This window comes from Rattus norvegicus, chromosome 5 (assembly GCF_036323735.1).
Source record: "Rattus norvegicus strain BN/NHsdMcwi chromosome 5, GRCr8, whole genome shotgun sequence".
Lineage (NCBI taxonomy): Eukaryota > Metazoa > Chordata > Mammalia > Rodentia > Muridae > Rattus > Rattus norvegicus.
This window is the reverse complement of record NC_086023.1, coordinates 153,590,770-153,612,261: the sequence shown is the minus strand read 5'-3', so window position 1 is coordinate 153,612,261 and position 21,492 is coordinate 153,590,770. Positions and strand designations below refer to the sequence as shown.

The 21,492-nt window shown below is 50.9% G+C and overlaps 2 long non-coding RNA genes and 1 pseudogene across 2 annotated transcripts; 2 read left to right on the top strand and 1 right to left on the bottom strand.

The window, feature by feature from the left end:
* The first annotated feature begins 7,200 nt into the window (after positions 1-7,200).
* On the top strand, positions 7,201-8,073 carry LOC134487013 (large ribosomal subunit protein eL36-like; annotated as a pseudogene).
* A 3,180-nt stretch (positions 8,074-11,253) lies between these two features.
* On the top strand, positions 11,254-17,105 carry LOC120103009 (uncharacterized). Its single transcript, XR_005505049.2, has 3 exons — positions 11,254-11,630; positions 14,196-14,286; positions 16,608-17,105. It is a non-coding gene; the product is annotated as an uncharacterized LOC120103009 (long non-coding RNA).
* On the bottom strand, positions 16,134-18,650 carry LOC134487014 (uncharacterized). Its single transcript, XR_010066683.1, has 2 exons — positions 18,339-18,650; positions 16,134-16,709 (listed from the first exon to the last, which is right to left on the bottom strand). It is a non-coding gene; the product is annotated as an uncharacterized LOC134487014 (long non-coding RNA).
* Positions 18,651-21,492: the final 2,842 nt, after the last annotated feature.

The window sequence follows — 21,492 nt, the reverse complement described above, 5'->3', positions numbered from 1 at the left end:
GAGCCAGGTACTTCCGGTGCTGGGAGGGCACTAAGAGGTGAGCCCTGGGTGGGTTCTGAGCAGGAATTGGGAGGGTACTGAGAGAGTAATCCGTGGTAACTTTCCCTGCTCTGTGACGAAATACTCTGACATGAACAACTTAAGGAGAGTCCATTAGGGAAACCCAGGCAGCAGGAGCTTAAAGAAGCCCATGTAGGGGGGTTGGGGATTTAGCTCAGCGGTAGAGCACTTGCCTAGCAAGCGCAAGGCCCTGGGTTCGGTCCCCAGCTCCGAAAAAAAAGAAAAAAAAAAAGAAAAAAAAAAGGGGGGGGGGTTGGGGATTTAGCTCAGTGGTAGAGCGCTTGCCTAGCAAGTGCAAGGCCCTGGGTTCGGTCCCCAGCTCCGAAAAAAAAAAAGAATAGGAAAAAAAAAAGAAGCCCATGTAATGTGTCAAGAAGACAGCAGGCCCACACAGTGGTGCATGACTTTAATCCCAGTACTCAGGGTGCAGAGACAGGCGGATCTCTGTGAGTTCGAGGCCAGCCTGGTCGACAGAGCAGGTTCCAGGACAGCCAGGGTTGCATAGTAAGACCCTGCCTCAGGGAAAGAAGACAAGGAAGTTAGCAGTGCCTTGCTCCCTTTGCTTTCTCCTTTTAACATACTCCGGGATCCCAGCCCAGGGAATGGCACCTAATTAACTAATGAAGAAGGCTATTCCCACAGGGATGCTTGGAGGCCATTTCCCTGAGGATTCTAGGTCTCACCAGACTGACGGTTAATTGAGACTAATTATCATAGATCCCGAGCGGGTTGATGTTGGGTGGGAACTAGGCATGGTTCTGGGTGGGTACTGGATACATATTCGCCCAGTACTGAGAGGGCACTGAGGGGGTAGTGGGCAAATACTTGGCAGTAACGACCTACGGCAGGTGCCTCAGTCCAATACACCTGCAGCTCCTATGGTTTTATTTCTAGAACATGCTCGGAAGTTCTCAGTCTTTCCGTTGGTCCTGACACATCCCAGTCCAGGCTACCTCTCCCGACTAAGGACTGGGTCAGCTACCGTTTCCTCCCCGCTTTCGAACAAAGCCGGACTCTGAGGTTAGCTCCATCAGTCCCCGCTGGAGTGCCTGCATTGTCCCCTAACACACACCTCACAGAACCCGAGTCTCGGTGGAATAACCTGCCAGCGACCACGTCATCTGTCGATCTCTAATGAGGAGAGTTATTTTTAGATAGGTGAAAGTACCCTGGTCTCTCTCGGAGGAGTTTCCACTCCCGCCTGCTTCTGCCACACCTGATTTCCTGTGGTTGTGGAGGCTGTCATCCTGGACAGCTTTGTTATTCTGGGCCTCAAGAGATAAACCAAACAACCCCCTTCCCTACCCCCATCTTCTATCCTTCATGAGAAACGGGAGGCAGCACAAGCCTCTGGCAAACAGTGGGAAGGTGGATGAAGCTCTCTGTTCCTCATTTGCTGTGCAACCCCGCGTTTGTCACTTTCCCTCTCTGAGCTTCTGTCGCTCATACGTAAAAGCTGGGGGTTGAACTGTTAGTGACAAAATGCCTCAGACAGCTAAGATTTGCATGGAACTGTTGAGCCTTTCCATCCCTGGGAATCAATTCTTTCTATGAACGAAATAGAGCTGGTATCTCTTAATAGTATAGATGCAAATCTATGCAAATTAGAAAGGACACTAAAACACTGGCTCACAGGAGGATAGCCTGTGTCTTCATACTGTTCAGGTAGCTCTCCCTACTCTGCTCCACAGAGAGGAGACAAGCTCAGAGAGGGAAACTGACTTGCTCAAGGTCGCACAGTGAAACACTGGCAAAGCCATTTGTGGGCAGGTTTCCGGCTAGACCCTCTTCTCATGTCCTCTGCCTGCCCTTCCGTCCTGGCCTGAGGCTGGCACCCCTCCGGATTGGAGAGAGGCTGTGCCACTCTCCAGTCAGCAGAGCAAGCTGGAGTAAGCTCTACTGGAGTAGGGATAAGGTGTCGTCTGTGACAAGTGGCGACCCACAACGATGGAGATGCAAAGACGGAAAGTTCAGCCTACTCGCAGGTCTTGCTGAGGCCACTGTGGGCGCAGCCTCAGAATGCACCCCTTTCTCTGTAAACCAGGTCACCCCTTATCTCTTAAGGAACCTCTGATGGATAGCTGGGGGCAAATCCATAAAGGAAATGGCCGTTTTTAGGAATGCGACCTTGGAGTTGGAGAGGTGGTTTAGCAGCTAAGATTACCAGTTGCTCTTCCAGAGGACCCAGGTTCGATTCCCAGTCCTGACACAGCAGCTCACAGGCATCTGAAACTCCACTTCCGAGGGATCTGATACCCTCTTGGGGGCTCCACAGGCATTACGCATGCGTTGTGGTGCACACGCCTATGTATGCAGGCAGAACACTCACATGTATAAATGAAATGAATAAACTCAATAAGAAAATTTAAAACTTTAAATGAAAAACCAAGAACGTGAATTTTATTCCAAGGCCAATGGGGAGCTATAGAAAGGCTTGGTCTGATGTTTAAGATAAGCCTGCGTCAGGGGACTCCACTGAGCAACGGGCCAAGAGTTCCACAATTAAGGTGGGTGAACTGGATGCACCATGGGGTCTCCTTCATCCAGTGGGGACAGAACCAAGGCTGGCCCTCTGTCCCCAGGCTGGTGCCCAAACAGAAGGGAATGCTAAGGTCATCAGAGCAGCAGCCGGCCTGGAATCCAGGACAGAGGCGGCTGGACCTAGTCCTCCAGGGCCCTTTAATCTGGTCTTTTGATTTGTTAAAGAAAGATCCAAGGGCCTTAGGGAACCACAAGACAAGGATTTCTCAAACATTTATTTAGTACCCAGTAGGGCAAAGTGCTTGTGCAGGGGAAACGCACACCAAGGCTGCGTCTTCTTTTGGTTCTGGGGGGTGAGTTTGGGTGGCACGAACACTCCAAGGCCATAGTTTCTGACTCTCAAACTGGGACACATGGCTCACATAGACTTTCTCAGCCTCAGTTTTATTTCTAGAAGAGTCCTTTAACGACCCGTGTTCCAGGTTGAGTTGTGTCCTCCAGAAGATCCGCTGAGGTCCTGCTCACCTCCCAGCACCTCGGACCCTGGCCTTAATTGAAAGAAAGGTTGATGTATATGCAGCTGTTAAGGTGAGGTCAGGCTGGGATGTGGCTCACTGGTAGGGTACTTGCCTCACGTGTACCTGGGTTTAATCCCCAGCACTGCATTTAAAAAAAAAAAAAATTCGTGGTAGAACATGCCTCTAATCCCAGTTCGTGAGAGGTGAGATCAAGGTAATCCTTGGCTATACAGTATATTCGAGAGTGTTGGCTACATACGAACCTGTCTCAAGCAAAAAAAAAAAAAAATTATTATGGGGTAGGGTGGGTCCTTAACCAATATGGCTGTCCTCATCCTGTAAAGGGGAAAGGGACACAGGGTGAAGGATTTGCGTTGTCAGAGGAAAACAGTGGATAGAAGGAGCTGAAGACTGAGGGATGCCCCGGCTGCCCGGCAGGAAGCATCCAAGAATGATCGATCCATCAGAGAACACCTGTGGGGTCTCGGCCTTTTCCCTGCCCCCTCTCGGTTTCAACTCCACTCCCCCATCCCCCATTGTCCTCCCAGCCTGATGCTCCCTCCAATCCCTTCCTGCCCCGCACCTGTTCCCTTCCTCTTCCTCCCTCACCACCGGAGCAGGTGAGAGCAGCTAAGCCCAGTTTCCTTTGTGTGCATGCATTTATCTGTCTTTGCTCCACTGGGGATTGAACCTAGCACCCCTGCCTTCTAGGCAACCATTTTACCATTGAACTATGCCCCCAGTCCCGATGGCTTCCCTAGCACCTGGCGGATGGAAAAATGGACAGGTGTGTCACCTCCCTCTCAGTAGTGGTTCCTCCCTAACTGGGTCACTGGAGGTTGGGAGGACACAAACATTTCATTAAGAGCAGAACCCCACTAGTGGCAAGCCCTAGAAAGAGGATCCTGTTTCCTTATTATAGACAGAATTTGAGCCTCCTGTTGGATACCATGGGGTATGGTACCTGTCTGTACCAGGGCATCTCATAGGAGGAAAAGAGGTTAACTATCCTGCAGCTGTGTCTCGGAGCCCAGCAGATTACAAAGAATGTTCCCTTGCTGTAGAGAGCAACTGGTTATAGTCACGGAGGCTTGGGGACAACTTTCACAGGCTGGCTTGCCCATCCTTCAAGAAGTGAAAGTTCCCTGAGAGACAGAGGCAGGGGCTGAGCAGAATTTGGAACCAGCACCCCAACCTCACCCCAGATCCAGCTTCCACCCCCCCATCTTGCCCCCATATGCTGTCACCCACGTACAACCCCCCACATCCCCACCCCCAGGTCCCCAGACATCAGCTTCCTTTGAGTCACATTTTCCACGGCTAGGTGGGGCTGAGCAGGTGGCAGGTGAAAAACTGTCCTCAAGGTGTCTTTTCCTGCCCTGCTCTCAGTAATCCTCCAGGCCTCCAGTCTCTGCAGCCTGTATCTATCCACCGTCCCCAACTTCAAAGGCTCGGGGCCACCTGGAGGCCAGAACCTCAGAGGTAACCTTGTTATCTAATGTCTCTGATCAGTGCAGGACAGTAGAGGCAGGGAGGTGTCACCTCTGGATTGTGGGACTGTGGGTAAGCTCCTGCCTCCCTTTTCCATCAGCGAACAGTCCCTAGGGCTGTCCTGGACTGGGGAGGGAGGACAGGATGGTGGGACACTTGGAGCAGGAAGGAGTCCTGCAGCCAAGTGCTCTGTCTGAGGTCAACAGGCTCTTGTTCTAATCTTCTTCTGGGGACAGCCCAGTAGCTTATAGAAGCAGGGAAGGTTCCCTTCTCTGGGCTCAATGCTGCGTCAGGTGCTAAAGGGTCATCATCCAGTACTGATTGTGGTACTGGCAAGGTAGGGACTGAGAGGCTCTCTGGTGGGGAAAGCACCAGTCTGGGAATTAGACATCTGGGTTTGGCTGCCTCTCCCTGCGTGACATAAGCACGTTCTTTCTCCCGAGGTCTCTCTGCCTCCGGTCTACAAGAAGGAGTCCCACTCGTGATGCTCCTCGGGCCTGGAATCCCTGACTGCTTTGCTGAGAGAGAGCAAGGCTGGGGCAGATTTCCAAGTGGACTCTGTTTCTAAGTCAATCCTGAAGCCAAGGATGGAATCTTGTGTCTAGGCCAAGGCCAATGCCAACCCCCTTTGATTTCCTCCCAGTGGCTTCTATTCCAGGCCCTTTGATGCTGTGTCAGTCCAATTCACTGCCCATCTCACCAGCCCGGAGTCTCCTTCCTCCTCTCCCCCCTCTTACTCTCCTCCCCTGCCTCCCCCCTTCTCCTTCTGGAGAAGTAACTCAGTAGGTGGATAAATGAGTGGGTGGACGGGTAAGACGGATAGGAGAATGAAGACCTGGAGACAAACAGGCATGGACAGGAAGGGATGGTGGGTAAGCCATGGGACAGATGGCTTACCGATGGATGAAGAAGAAGCTGGAGTAAAATCAGCAGCTGGTCATTACTTTTTTTTTTTTTTTTTTTTTTTTTTTCTTTTTTTCGGAGCTGGGGACCGAACCCAGGGCCTTGCGCTTGCTAGGCAAGCGCTCTACCACTGAGCTAAATCCCCAACCCCATGGTCATTACTTTTAACACACTACAGCTTCCCTGAAGTCCCACACCCACTGGGGTTGCCACAGAAGCACCCCCACCCCCATCATTCCGTTCCCCAGCTCCTGAGCATGGCTGTGGGGCTGAGGTGCCCTTCCTGATTCTACCCATGAGGCCCCAGGGTAAACTGCCCACCAGAGAATCCTACCCCCATGTTCCACTGGACAGTTTCCAGGCTCACATGTGGACCCTCCTCATACCCCATCTGGCTCCGGGGGCAGGAGTCTCTGGGTGTTTGGGTTCCGGAGGAATCCCTGGTGGCAACAGGAGCCAAAATGTCAGCTACCCTCATAGCCCAGGCTCACCCATTGCCTCCCCACAAGGGAGTCAGTGTGCCTTGCCCCCTAGCCGCCCTCCCAGACAATGCTATATATTGATAATTAAAACCCTGAGTCAAATGTACATAGAGGGTAAATACAAAGCTGTTTGGTTGTTTGGTTTTGGTTTTGTTTTGACACAAAGTCTCTTTATGTAGACCAGGCTGACCTTGAACTCACAGATCTGTGTGCTTCTGCCTCCTGAGTGCTGGGGCCAAAGGCGTGCGCCACCACCTCTTGTGCCACAAGAGGCACGAGGTGTGCCTGTTTCTGAAACAGAGTCTCTTGTATCCCAAGTTGGCCTTGAACTTGGTATGTAGGTAAGGGTAATCTTGAACTTCTGATCCTTTTGTTTCTGCCTCCCAAGTGCTGGGAATCTAGGCCATACCACCATAGCCTGTATTGCATAAGAGCTAGGGACAAAACTCAGGGCTCTGTGAAGGGCAAGCATTGTACCAATTAAGCCACATTTCCAACTCCAGGCATGCCTTTTACAGATTTATGTATTTATTATATATAAGTACACTGTAGCTGTCTTCAGACACACCAGAAGAGGGCATCAGATTCCATTATAGATGGTTGTGAGCCACCATGTGGTTGCTGGGAATTGAACTCAGGACCGCTGGAAGAGCAGTCGGTGTTCTTAACCACTGAGCCACCTCACCAGCCCAGGCATGCTTTTTAAATAGGAAAAGAAAAAGAAAAAAAAGAAGCTGCATGAAGTACACGCCAGTAATGCAATTCCAGCACTGGGGAGGCTGGGGCAGGAGATTATCTACTTTGAAACCGCCCTTAGCAATATATAAGGAAGAAAGGACGGAAGTGAGGGAGAAAAGAGGAGAGGGAAGGGGAGGGAACAGAGTGGGAAGGAGATGCTGTTTGGGTATCTAAACCAAGGGGCTCCTTGAGGAAGGCACTGTCCCTTGGTCATCTACCCTATGGAGACACAGGGCAGAAGTCAATTCCGTGAATAAAGACGTGCGTAAGAGCTAGGCACAGGGCTGTTATCCCAGCTACTTACGAAGCTGAGACAAGAGGATCACAAAATCAAGACTCGCTTGGGCTGTAAAGTGTACGCGCGAGCCTGGTAACTTGGTGAGACCCTATCTCCGAAAGTAAAGAGAGGGCTGGTGGGTGGGGCCTGACTCGTAAAAGTGAGCCCGAAGACTCCAAGTAGAGACCCAGAACCCACATAAAAAAGCCGGAGGCACTTCCTGTCCGGCCGCTATCGGAAAGCTGCAGCCATGGCCCTGCGCTAACCCATGGCTCTGGGCCTCAACAAAGGCCACAAAGTGATGAAAAACGTCAGCAAGCCGAGACACAGCCGCCGCGGGCGCCTCACCAAGCACACCAAGTTCGTGCGAGATATGATCCGGGAGGTGTGCGGCTTCGTGCCCTACGAGCGGCGCGCCATGGAGCTGCTCAAGGTGTCCAAGGACAAGCGAGCACTCAAGTTTATCAAGAAGAGGGTGGGCACGCACATCCGCGCCAAGAGAAAGAGGGAGGAGCTGAGCAAGGTGCTGGTAGCCATGCGGAAGGCGGCGGACAAGAAGGATTGATGACCCCTTCCCCAATTAAAGATGGTTCTTAATTAAAAAAAAAAAAAAAAAAGCCGGAGGCAGATATTGCGTATACATGGAACCCGAGACTTGGGGATGGGAGCGCAGACAGAGTCACCTGGGAGCTGGTTGGGCAGCTAGCCTAGAAAATGAAGGACAGTGACAGAAACAATCAATGCTGGGGCAGGAGAGGTGGCTCAGTGGCTAAGAGCACTGGATGCTCTTCCAGTAGAGCCGAGTTTCATTCCCAACACATCAGTAACTCCCTTTCACAGACATACACGCCAACAGCCGTAAATATAAAATAAAAATAAACAAAACACTTCTAAAAACACGATGATCAATCCTTAAGGTTGTTCTCTACCCTCCACACACTATAACAATAAAATTAATAAGTAAGGGCTGGAGAGATGGCTCGGTGATTAAGCTGTTCCCAGAACCTAAGTGAGACAGCTCACAGTCACCTAGAACTCAAGTTCCCAGGAGATCTGATGCCCTCTTCTGGCCTCCGCAGGTACTGCACACACAAGAGGCATATTCACACACACGACAGAAACAAAAATGATAAAAATAAATATTTAAAAAGTAGGGCTGGCTGGGGTTGGGGATTTAGCTCAGTGGTAGAGCGCTTGCCTAGCAAGCGCAAGGCCCTGGGTTCAGTCCCCAGCTCCGAAAAAAAAGAAAAGGAAAAAAAAAGTAGGGCTCAGTGGTTAAGAGCACTGACTGCTCTTCCAGAGGTCCTGAGTTCAATTCCCAGCAAGCACATGGTGGCTCTGATGCCCTCTTCTAGTATATCTGAAGACAGCTGCAATGTCTTCAAATAAATAAAAATAAAAAGTAATGAACGTAAAAAGTTGACTGTTGACTGGACCTGTAGATGTCTTGAATCCCAGCACTGGAGGTGGCATGAGTTCAAGGCCAGCCTGGTCCACATAGGCCAGTCAGGGCTACAGAGTGAGTCCCTATCTCAGAAAAGTCAAATACATTGAAGAGATGGCTCTGGGGATTAGAATACTTTCTGTTTTGTTTTTTTCTGTTTTTTTTTCCCCCCCAGAGGACTCAGGTTCAATTTCCAGCACCCACTGGTGGATCACAACCATCTGTTAATTCCAGTTCTGGGGGATCTATCGCCCTCTTCTGGTCTCTATGGGTACTGCATTCATGTCTGTGTACCGCGAACATACATGCGGGCAAAACACCTATATAGGTAAAATAATATGAATAAATGTAAAGCTAAATAAACAAACGAAAATAAAGGGTATCTATGGCTATACGAGGTAGTACACTGTGGTGGCACGCAAAAATAAATTAATTAATTACGAGAAAAGCAGATGAATGTGGGTGGGTTTTCTCCCATCCCCAAAGCCCAGGATGAATACAAGCAGAAGACAGCTGACACATTTTTTAGTTTGTACAATGGGCGATTAATGGAGGCTGGTCTCCTGGAAGCCATGGTTTAAGGTCTGGAGAGTGGGACCCAGGCTAGAGATATGCTCAGGGCCACCCTTGAGGCAGCTACAGCTGGACATAGCCAACTGGTGGCAACCCTGCAGAAGGCAGTGAGGGCTGGGTACCAGCTGCTCTCTGCCTCACCACGAGCCAAAGCATTAAGGGCATTGATGTCACCCACAGAGGCCACTTACCAGGGAACAGACTAGGTTATGAAGTACAGCTTTAGGTGACCAGGTAAACGAAGAAATCTAGCACAAAAGAGAACACAGGATCCCAGGACCTTGGGGTTTTGTTTTTGTTTTTGTTTTTTTGGTGGGGTGGAGTTTGTTTGGGTTTTTTGTTTGTTTGGTTGGTGGGTTTTAGGTTGAATTTATTTTATTTTATTTTTGGAACAAGTTTTGTCTGTGTAGCCCTGGCTGTCCTGAGACTCACTCTGTAGACCAGGCTGGCCTTGAACTCACAGAGACCCGCCTGCCTCTGCCTCCTGAGTGCTGGGATGAAAGGTGTGTGCCACCCGCACCCGACTTTTTTTTTAACATTATTTTGTCTATGTGCAGACGCGCATGCATCATGATGTCTGTTTGAAGGTCAGAGGGTAATTTACAGGATTCGGGTTTTTCCTTTCACCATATAAACTCTGGGTACCAAAGCTGTCCCAAGCACTTCCGCCCGCGGAACCAGATTATGTCCCCATGACCACCACTGAGTGCCCTTCTAACAACCATAACCATCACCCCTGGGTCCCTACTGTCTTGGAAGCAGTGCCATCCCATTCTCCAGTGGTGACAACTGGAGCTCAGACTGCTCGAAGGACTTGTCCACCATCGCACAGCAGGATCGAGCCAGGCCCCCGGTCTCACGGCCTCTCTGCAACATCCTCTCCAGCCCCGAATCCTCTGCAAAGCGAATGTATTCTGGTTCCGTCTCCGAAGTTCAAAGGGCGCCTCCAGGCTGCACAGCTGCTGGGGCAGGAGGGACAGGAAGCAGTTCGCTATTAACCGGAGCAGGTGACAGGCAGCCTGTCTGGTTGCAGCCTCAGGGATTTCTTTTTTTAACCCCCCCAGTGGGTGGAGCCACCTCTCTCCCCAGGTGCCTCCTGGAATAGCTGGCCAGCCTCAACCTCCAGGTTTAGATCTCGAGAACTGGGCACAGCCCTCAGTATCCTTCCTGCCTCTCTGACTGTGACTTCAAGCTAATCAGAATGATAGAGCAGCTCAGTGCTGACAGCCAAGTCCCCCTCTTCACACTGTCACTGCTCTGTCATGGTCCCCTAGCACTCAATAGTATCTGCAGGTAGGTATTATGGGATGTTGGCTTTCACTTGCCTGTGGACACAGAACAACTCAGACCCTCAGTGCTAGGCCCTAACCCAGGCGGCTCTGAACACCCAAGTAAGCATGCCCGCCAGCTGAACTGGGTCAGGCAGGTCACTTCCTGTGTCTTAGTGCGATCCTCTAGAACATAGGGATGACAGCATCCACTTCATCTTGTCCCAGTTCAGATAAAATGTGCGCTTCATACAGCAGAGAGCACTGCCGGGGGCCGCAGCTCGGCTGGCACAGTGCTTGTCCGGCACACACAAAGCCCTGAGTTCAACCCCTGGCACTGCAGAAATGGCCATGGTGGGGCACTGTCCTGCGATCCCTGCACTTAGGGAGGCAGACACTAGGATCGGAAGTTTAAGGTCATCCTTGACTACATGGGGAGTTCAGGGCTAGCCTGGGCTACGTGAGATTTTGAGTGAAAAAACAAACCAATCAGCAGATAGAATCAAGGGTGTGGGTTTAGTGTTCACGTCCCAGCCATATCCTAGGAGGCCTGAAAACTGTGTCCCAAAGCATCTAAACGGCCACCACCAAGGACCCTGAACTTTTCAGGTCCCACCTTACTTGGCAGATGAGGAAACAAGCTGCTGAGGCCTCCAAAGGCCCTGCAAAGCCTGGCAGGGCTGCTCCCCAGTGGGAGGCTGAGCTGGTAGCACTCTCAGGTCCTTGACAACGCAGGAAGACATCCCCTGCCTCAGTGTAGTGATTACTGGCATTGTCCTACACAATGCTACCGACCATGACAATACAACAATCACAGAGGGGATTATTTCCACGGGCTCCACAATCATCCCACCCCATGGGAGGGGTCTGGGGTAGAAGAAGAGGCTCCCAGGCAGGATGCGAGCAAACAAGCCTAGAAGACCCGCAGCTGGGGCCCAGGTGCAGGAGAGAGAGTGAGGCAGGAAGCGGGCAGCCCATGCTTTCTTTCCTCTTCTTTCTTATTTGTTTGAAAAGCCACTTTACTTTCTAAATCGGTCATTGTCACCCGTTGGCCCCCACCCCACCTGGGCCAAGGCCTCCTGTGACAAGGGCTTAAGAGGAAGCTCAAGGGGACAGGGCCTCAGCTCGGGGTGGATATGAGGCTTCATCCTTGACAAGGACTTCGTAGGCCACCTCCAAGTGACAAGGTTCCCTTGGATGTACCTGCCTGAGTCGGCATGAACCGAGTCCTTCAGCTTCAACTGCCAGGGAATGGGCCAAGGGACTCCACAGACAGGAGGAAGTCAGTAGCGGTTAGGGGTATGGCTCCTGAGGTCTGTCACCCTGGCAAATCTTGCCACCTCTCTGACCTTTACTTTCTCACCCCTGCAAATGGAAGGCCTGAGGAAATGGAAGGTAATGAAATGCCTCTGGGCTAAGCATTGCCATTAGCTGGGATTATTTAAGAAGCCACCAGCCCTTGGGCATTTGACAAAGTATCTCATTGAACCCGCACACACAGGATTAGGTAGATGAGAGAAGAGAAGCGAGCTGGGAAGCTCAACAGGAAGTTTCCACAGCCACCCGACCCGGGTTTTGCAGGGCAGGAAGAGTTCATCATTGAAGACAGGGTGAGGGGCCTGGACATTCCTGTGGGAGGTTCAAGGCCTCAACTTTACAAACGTCGCCCAACTGTGTCCCTCTAGGCTCTACCTACTAGCCAGGGGCAGCAGCCTGGAGCCAGCTCTGGGACCTGGAAGTATTCATAGGGTTGCTGCTGATTGGGGAACAGAAGGAAGTTAGCAAAAAGTGCAACACAAAAAAGAGGCTGGTGTACTGACATACTGGACACATGGATGGATGAGTGGATGGATGGATGGGTGGGTGGGTGGATGGATGGATGGATGGATGGGTGGATGGATGATGGATGGGTGGGTGGGTGGATGGATGATGGATGGATGGATGGGTGGGTGGGTGTATGTATGTATGGGTGGGTGTGTATGTATGGGTGGGTGGGTGGATGAAGGAACAGGAGAAGGAAGGAATGGGTAGATAGATGAAGGCCTCCATAGTGCTGAATTTACAAGTTATCTTCTGTATCATGTGCCATACTTTTTTTTTTTTTTTTTTTTTTTTCGGAGCTGGGGACCGAACCCAGGGCCTTGCGCTTCCTAGGTAAGCGCTCTACCACTGAGCTAAATCCCCAGCCCCCGCCATACTTTTTCCTATGTGTGTACACATTTACATGTTCCTGTACATGCAAGGACACGTGTGTACAGGTGTACATCCCTGTGTGTGGGTGTGCACGTGGAGGAGCCCCGACAACAACCTTGGCTGTCATTCCTCAGGTGCTATCTACCCTGGCTTTCGTTTTATTGTTTTGTTGTTGTTGTGTGTTTGAGACAGAGAGAACACATGGGTGTCTAGGTGCATGTCACCAAATTTGTGTGAAGATTAGAGGGCAACTTGTAGACGTCAGTTCTCTCCTTCCCTCAGAGAGCTCCAGGGGTTGAACTCCGGTGCTCAACCCCTTGAGTGGCAAGTGCTTTTGACCTGGGCCCTCCCTCTTGGTTTTGAAAAGTCTCTCACTAATCTGGAACTCACCAAGGAGACTAGTCTGGCTGGTCAGGGAGTGACAGCCATTTCTCTCTCAAGTTTGTGCTCCATGCTTGGCTGTAAAAAAGGTGGGCACAGTGGTGCACATTGCCTTTAATCCAGTTCTGGAGAGGCAGAAGCAGGCAAATCTCTGTGAGTTTGAGGTCAACCTGGTCTACATTAGTGACTTCCAGGCTACACAGACCCTGTCTCAAAACACAAAGAAAGAACACACACACACACACACACTCACTCACTCACACACACACACACACACTCACACAGACATTCACACTCACACATACACACAAACACACTCACACACACTCACTCACACAAACACACACACTCACACACACAGACATTCACACTCACACATACACACAAACACACTCACACTCACACACACTGGGGTTAAGGGGATTGACCTCAGGTCTTTCACATTTACTAACTGTTCTATTCCCTTCACTTTTCCCTTAACCATCTCCACCACCCAGGGAGGTACCTAGAGGAATATTATCCCCATTTTACAGATGAGGAAGTTGAGGTATAAAGAGGAGTAGGAAGTCATTCACCTGAGGGTACAGAGTTAAGAAACAGCAGATCAGAACTGGGACCCTGGCACCCAGACCACAGGAACCATGGGTTTAGTCACTACCATAACTATCTCTCCCTTGTGACTGGGACTTAGCACATCCTCTGGGCCCCCCTCACCTCCATATGAAGATCCTCGGACCCCTTTCTGGCTGAGCTGGTGGTGGGGACAACACCCCTGTTGGGGATCACTGATACTTTCTATCAGTCTTTCCTTAACCTCTGTGCCTGTTTCTCCAGTGGGTAAAGGGTATAAAATATGAGTAGGATAAAGTCTACACCTTAAGTATTCTTTATGTTTCTTTTCAAGGTCAGAGAAACGTGTGTGTGTGTGTGTGTGTGTGTGTGTGTGTGTGTGTGTGTAGGGGGGTCCAGTTCTCTTCTTTCATTGGACGGGATCCGGGGATTGAACTCGGGTCCTCGTGCTTGGAGGCAAGCCTTTAACCACTGCTGGCCCCAATTACTCCATATGTCTGTTTCCAGACCTTTTGGCTGCCCTTAATTACACACCATAAGGTGCCCTAGAACGAATGTCAGAGAGAGAGAGAGAGAGAGAGAGGAGGGTGGGGTGCTGTAAGGATTTCTCAGGACCCACAGACACTGGGCACCGGGACAGGACTTTTGTGTGAAGTGGTTATTAGAATGGAGAAAAGGATCGAGCTGGGTGTTCAATGTCCCGTATTCTATTCCTTTTTTTTTTCGGAGCTGGGGACCGAACCCAGGGCCTTGCGCTTGCTAGGCAAGCGCTCTACCACTGAGCTAAATCCCCAACCCCTATGTCCCGTATTCTAGATGGTGTCCACCCCAGCTCATTTGCGACCCTGTCACTTGCCCCTTTCTGGACTCAGTTTCCCCATTACAAATCGGATGCAACAGCATGCTCGTAAGTGAAATTGCGTGTGGGTTTTTTTTTTTTTTTTGGGGGGGGGAGGGTATTAGAGACTGAATAGAAGTCTAGAAGACAGAAGCCCAGGAGACCCAGAAGGGCTTTTAAATGCATGCCCAGATCACCCCTCCCCTTTCTCTGAGGTGATAGGCAGAGATCCAGCTCCTGGGATGGACCAGAGGGCTTCAAGCAGTGCTCAGACCTCAGCTGTTCCTCGAAGCTCTAATCCAGGCCTTGACCTAACCTGCGTCTTTGCCTGTAAAATGGGTCTGAAGATAAAATATCTCCTCATTCCCACTCTCCAGATGAGAAGACTGAGTTTCCACGAGGCCTGGGACTTAATGGCGTTCCTCTCCTGACCTGCTCTCTCTGCCTCAGCATGGGAATCCTGGCTGGTCCCTCCCCAGGCCAGGCATACTGTCTGCTGCTTCTCACTGGGTGACAGCTCACCCTGGGAGGCTGCCCCCTGAGCCAGCCTTGGTGACCCCGATTATGACACCTGACTGACCCTGAGCTGTTTTCCAGCCTGTGTCTATCTTTTTTCCTTTGTTTTGTTTTGAGACAGGGTCCTGCTGTGCGGCCCCAGGTTGGTCTCACATGTGTGCTATCTCTAGGGTTACAAGCATTAGCCACCATATTTGGAGCAAAGGTTTTTTGTTTGTCTGTTTGTTTTAGCAAGGATTTAGTCCTTCTTCCTGACGGATCCCAGTTCTCTCCCGGTTCTTCTCTTTGGGGCGGGCTTGGTTGGCATCCACTCCAAAGCCCCACCCTCTGATAGGAACAGACAGGCCAATCACAAAACCCCATTTCCTTCGCGTGGGTCTGGGCATATGATACAAGTTAGGCCAATCAGAATCGCCCGCCCTGGGATTTTTGACTGGAGCAAGTGTGGAAGGTTGAGTGTCCCGAAATGTGAGCAATCGACTGTTGATTAGTCGTCCCTTCCTGGGATTGGAGAGGAAGGGGTCTGGTGGAAAAGCCAGGGTCAGGGAGATGGGTTAGTGAGTCAAGGCACTTGTCGCCAAACCTGCTCACGTGAGCTCAAACCCCAGAATTACTTGGTTGAAGGAGAGAAACGAACCACTCCTGCAAATTACGCCCTGGTCTCACATGCGCCATAGCGTGTACAATGTAGCTGTTGGGCTCACTTACAGGAACTTGAGGGAGGAGTTCTCTATAGGAGTGTGGGTGAGCCCCAAGCAGCCACGCCACTAGAACTCCCACTCAAGCCCAGGGAGGCAACCTCTCCTAGCTGCACAGATGGAGTTCCCTGTCCCCTTGGGTTAACTGTTTATCATCTTTGTACTGTAGCCCCTCCAAAGACCATGCACAGCTTGGTTACGCACTGCAGCTGGAAGGTGGGTAGAGAGGGAGGCTCTAATGACCAACAGGCCCAGGGGGTCACATTGAGTCATATAATCACAGCTGCTCTGATTAATGACTGTCCGGACATAATGACTAACATCTTTATCACCAGCATTGTGGAGGCAGAGGCAGGCTGATACCTGAGTTTAAGGCCAGCCTGGTCCACATAGAGTTTTGGGGCTAGCCAAGGTTACATAGTAAGACTGTTTCAAAAGGCAGTAAGGAGAGAAGGAAATGTCGATGATGACTTTGCTGGAAGAACGGAGTTCCACAGAAGAAGATGAACTAACGACACCGTTAGAAACTCTGGATCCAGCCATGCCTGACTTTTGACTCACACTTGAAACTCTTTTTTTTTTTTTTTTTTTTTTTTTTGAGCTGGGGACCAAACCCAGGGCCTTGTGCTTCCTAGGTAAGCGCTCTACCACTGAGCTAAATCCCCAACCCCTTGAAACTCTTTAAGAAAAAGGATTCACTTAACTTTTAACTTCCTTTTATTTTTTCTAAACTAGTTTGAAGCAAGTTTCTGGCAAAACCAAGATGATTGATTAATAGTTCCTCGCTCTCCTCTGTGCAGCTCTGCTGTCTGACACCGGCAGTTACTTTAGTGGCAGTAATGGAGGTTTCAAACGCCATCTCTCCTTATTCAGTTCCAGGTTCAACAAACCAGTCAGTGTTGTCCCCGCCCCCTCTCCCACTGTGCCCGCCCCTCTCCCACTGTGCCCGCCCCTCTCCCGCTGTGCCTGCCCCTCTCCTATACTTTGACCTTGTGTTGCTCCCAGGATTCTCCTGTTCACTGCTCTGTTCCAGAAGGTTCTTGTGCTGGTGCATTTGTCTTTCCTCACTCCTCTGTATCACCTCCTTGGTTCAGATCGCCTTGGGTTCCACGAAGAGTTCTGCCAGCCTTCTCTTAACCGGCTTTATTTGTTTTTGTTTTTTGTTTATTGCTGCAGGAGCCCTACAGCCTGGAATTTTGTGTGCATGCTCAGCAAGCATTCTGAGCCACATCCTCGGCCTCCCAGCTTGGCTCGTAACCGGCAGGCCTCTGGATCCACCTAGAAGGAATAATTACAGTTCTGTACAGTGTAGACAAAGTGTGAAGTGTGTTTTCTTGTTGGTCTTTAGATCTCTTTGCCCAGTGGGGAGACAGAGTCAGTAACCAACTTTACAGATAAAAATCTTGTCTCAAAACGTGGTTCTGACCTAAGTGCCCCATTTTCCAGATGAGATGAAGACAAAAGAAATCCAGGGGGCTGGAGAGATGGCTCAGTGGTTAAGAGCACTGACTGCTCTTCCAGAGGTCCTGAGTTCAATTCCCAGCAACCACATGGTGGCTCACAACCATCTGTAAAGATATCCGATGCCCTCTTCTGGTGTATCTGAAGACAGCTACAGTGTACCTATATATAATAAATAAATAAATCTTAAAAAAAAAAAAAAAGAAAAAGAAATCCAGGGTCCCTGAGTAAGAGAGGACGCCAGCCAGGGCAAAGACTAGGGGTGAAGGCACAACAGCCACAAAAGAGACAACTGCTGCATGGTTCTAGGTATTCCGGTCTCCCACCTAGGTTATCTCACTAGTCTAGACTGGCCTGAACTTACTGTGAACCAGAATGACCTTGAACCGAGCGTCCTGCCCACCTCCTCAGTACCGAGGTTACAGGTGTGGGCCACCACACCCGACTCATTGTCAGCTTCCTCTTTTTCTAAGGTTTTCTTATTTCGTGTGTGTGAATGTCGAAATGTTTTGCCCGCATGGATGTCCCTACACAGAAGTTTGTGTACCACATATGGGCGTGGTGCCCAAAAAGGGCAGCATCAAATCCCTTGGAACTGGAGTTACAGATGGTTCTGAGCCCCCATGTGGGTGCTGGGAATCAAAACCAGGCCCTCTGCAGCAGCAGCAGCAGCAGCAGCAGCAGCAAGCGTTTGGCAGCAAAACCATCTCTGCAGCCCTCCTCCCTCTCCCACACCCCTCCCCCTTTAAAGACAAGTTCACCCTGTAGACCTCTAGTTGGCCTCGAAGGTGCACAGATCTTCCTGGTTCTGTCTCTCACGAATACTCAAGAGTATAGGTGTGCACCACCACACATGGCGGATGGACTACTTGGGGTGAACCCAGGACCCCCTGCATTCGAACTAAGCAAGTCCTCTATCACCTGAGAGACATCCACAGACCCTAGGCTCGGTTTGGTTCCTGTTTGTTACCGAAATAAGGTTTCTAACCCCCAGCACTCAGGAGGTGGAGGCCTGCAGATCTCTGTAGTTAAAGGGCAGCCTGATCTACAGAGAAAGTTTCCTGAAAGCCAGGGCAACACAGAGACAGCCCTGTCCCGAAAAAGCAAATAAAAGTGTGTGTGTTGGGGATTGCGGGTGGGGGGTGGTTTCAATATGTAGCCCAGGCTAGCCTCAAAATCACCATCTTCCTCTACTGCTTCAGCAACCTAACTAATTATGGGATTACGATTGTGCAGCGGCAAGCCCAGTGGGGTCGTCTGTTCTGAAGAAGGGTTGCTTAATCTCATTTGGAGAAACTGAGGCGCAGGAGAGTTTCTATCTTGCCTCTTCCTCTTGACGCTTGGGCTACTGAAGCATCATCCTTAACCTGACACGGGAAGGAGACGTCCTGTTCTAGAGGATGCAGTTGCGGCTCAGAAGCCAAGAGCCCAGGTTGAGGGTGGTACCTTGCGATCCTCGGCTCGGGCTCGGGACCAGGGAGGAGCCGCCTGCGAGTGGGCGGCCCCTCCCTATAGCCGCAGTGAAAGCGGAGCGTCCCGCAGCGAGCTCAGCAGGTGCACCGTTCTCCGCGGGTGTGCTGGCGTGGGCGTGGGCGAAGGACCCAGGCGGTCCCCACGCCCATCCTCCCTTCTGCCTGCCCTCCCTCCAGTGGCTGGTGGCAGGTGAGTGGGTGTCGAGGAACCGCCAGGCAGCGGAGAAAACAGGACGCCGCAGAAATCTGATTACTCACCTGCAGCTGCGCAGCCCCAGGGCTAATAAAAGCAGAACATCCTGTTGTTTCTTATTACCGCCCCGTGCCTCCCCCAGCCCGGTCCTCTCCCAGCTGCAGCCCTGGCTCGGCTCTAACTGATCGCCCAAAACCGGTAGCCCCGGGGTCCATGCCCCTTGAAGCCTGACCCCACTGCCTGCCCAGCACAGGGTGGGATTAGGGTAGGCTCCGAGGGTGGCCTTGCTCACCTGCTTGGTCCTCACCTGGATGCGGGTTAACAATACACATTCTCAGGCGCGGTCTACACCTGCTGGGTTAGGAATTCCGGCAGTTTAGGCCCCCAGAGTCTAAACCCCAATGAAACGGGGTTGACTTTTGTGAGAGACGTTAGAGAGCCACCAAGCTCAGGTGTTATGGGTGTGTTCCTCCTGGCTGCTACCTAGAAGTTAGGGGTGGAACGGACCCCCATTTCCAGTCTTGGGCAAGTTCTTGACTCCCAGAGCAAACCACCCAGCACCCAGAAGGCTTGGTAGTGGTCACTTCGGAGGAGCTGTGGTGGTTTTACACCGATTGCTAGGTTTGCAGCATCTAGGATCACCTAGGGAACAAGCCTGCGGGCTTGTCTGTGCTGCAGTTAAAGGAGGTGGGAGATCTGCCCTGGATGTGGGCAGTGCCATTCCAGGAGCTGCGGTTCTAGTCTGAATTAAAAAAAAAAAATCGTCGAGCTGAGTGAGCAGGGCTCATCTTTCTGCTTCCTGACTGCACAGGCGATGTGACCAGCCACGTTACACACCTACTGACGGGACTTCGTCATCCTGATGGACAATACCCTCCAATGTTGGGAGTTACTTTTGTCAGGGAAGTTTTTACAGCAATGAGAAATGTAGTTTACACAGAGATGAGCTGGGACCAGGCACTGAGAGTGTACCACTATGGGGAGGGATGCAGGGACCACTCGGTGCATGTTTGAGAAAGGCCCTTCACTCCCCACTACATCAGGAAAATGGTCCTGCCTGGGCACTAGTGGCCCATCCAGGAGCCTCTTCTACCTATGACAGGTGGGACAGGCCACATCTTTCTCCAAACTCTCAGCTTCCACAGCTCAAGAGCAGCTCCGATCCCAGCATCCTCCTTGGCTGGTCCCCAATGACGATTCAGCTTCTCTCACTCACTGGGGTCCGGGGCACCTTGGCCTACTGTACATGCACACAACCCTCTTAGGTGAGACTCTTCCCAAGCGAGTTCTGCCCTGAGCTCATTCAGAACAGGGTACCCCTGGGTCCTGATTCAATTGACAGGTCATGGACACATGACAAGGTCATCTGGTGGATATGCCAGAGAGTGCTGTCCCTGAGCTGCCAAGAAGGTCTCCCAGCTCATCCATTGTTTTCTCCAGAGTAGCTCTCCAGTCTGTCTGCTTCTTTCTTCCCCACCTGTTGCCACCAGGCAGAGGGTTTATCTCTTGATTGGATTAATTATTAATCCCAGAATTCCACTTGTTTGTTTGCTTTGAGATAGGGTCTTGCTATGTAGTCCTTGCTGGCCTAGAACTTGATATGTAGACATCCCCTTGGGTCATTATTAATTTAGTTGAGTTTTGGCTCATGTAGCCCAGGCTGCCCTCATAAACTCACTATGTAGATAAGGATGACCTTTAACTTTTTTTTAAAGATTTATTTAGTTATTTAGTTATTATATATAAGTACACTGTAGCTGTCTCCAGACACACTAGAAGAGGGCATCAGATCTCATTACGGATGGTTGTGAGCCACCATGTGGTTGCTGGGAATTGAACTCAGGACCTTTGGAAGAGTAGACAGTACTCTTACTTAACCGCTGAGCCATCTCTCCAGCCCGACCTTTAACTCTTAAACCCAAATCTCCAGTCCCTCACCCCGGTTACCCTAACAGACTTCTCAGGTGGCCCGGTGGCTCCTGTCACCCCTCACTCTTGTCCCAGGATCTTTCTGAGACTGTTTTTTTCCCTTGACTGGGTGCAAACCTCAGGGCTATCAGCATGGCATCTAAACTCCTGCCGTTCAATGCTGCCATGGCAGTTCCCTTCAATCCACCTCAAGGCCAAGCTGAGTGACATGGAGCCAGCTACCTCAGAGCATCCCCTGAAACATGGGATACAAAAGAGACAGCGGAAATGGGGTTAGAATGAATAGCTCAAAGTCACATAGCTGGTAAGTAGCAGAGATGGGACTTGAACCCAAGTCTTTCTGGTGCTCTCAGCTGGGCTGCTGTTGGGTCTGCTTCCACCTGGGTCAGGGTCTCCTTTGGTTTGTATCTTCTCTGGTATTTGAGAGGATGCTTGGCTTGTGGTAGATGTTTCATAAATAAATGAATGGACGGGCATTTCTGTCTGGACCCCCAGTTAATCCGCAGCCGGTGGATGTGATGCACATCTTCAATCCCAGCAGAGACAGGTAGATCCTTGAGTTTGATGCCAGCCTGGTCTATAGAGTGAGTTCCAGGATAACCAGACATTCACAGAGACACCCTGCCTTGAAAACAAAACAGAATAAAAAAGAAAAGAAGCAAACCTGCAGATGTGGCAGATGTGGACCATTTTGTGTGTGTGTGTGTGTGTGTGTGTGTGTGTGTGTGTGTGTATACACACATGGGCTTACTAGTTGTTCCCAGGTTAGCCCTGACCCCCCCCCCCCTCTCTCGGCCTTGAATTTATGTCTTGGGCCCAGATTACAGGCAGGACCTGCCATACCTGGCCAGGCCAGCCGACTGGTCTGTCTTTCCTCCTATCTGTCTTTTTTTCCTCGGAGCTGGGGACCGAACCCGGGGCCTTGAGCTTGCTAGGCAAGCGCTCTACCACTGAGCTAAATCCCCAACCCCTCCTAACTGTCTTTTAAGGCAGGGTCCCCCTCTGT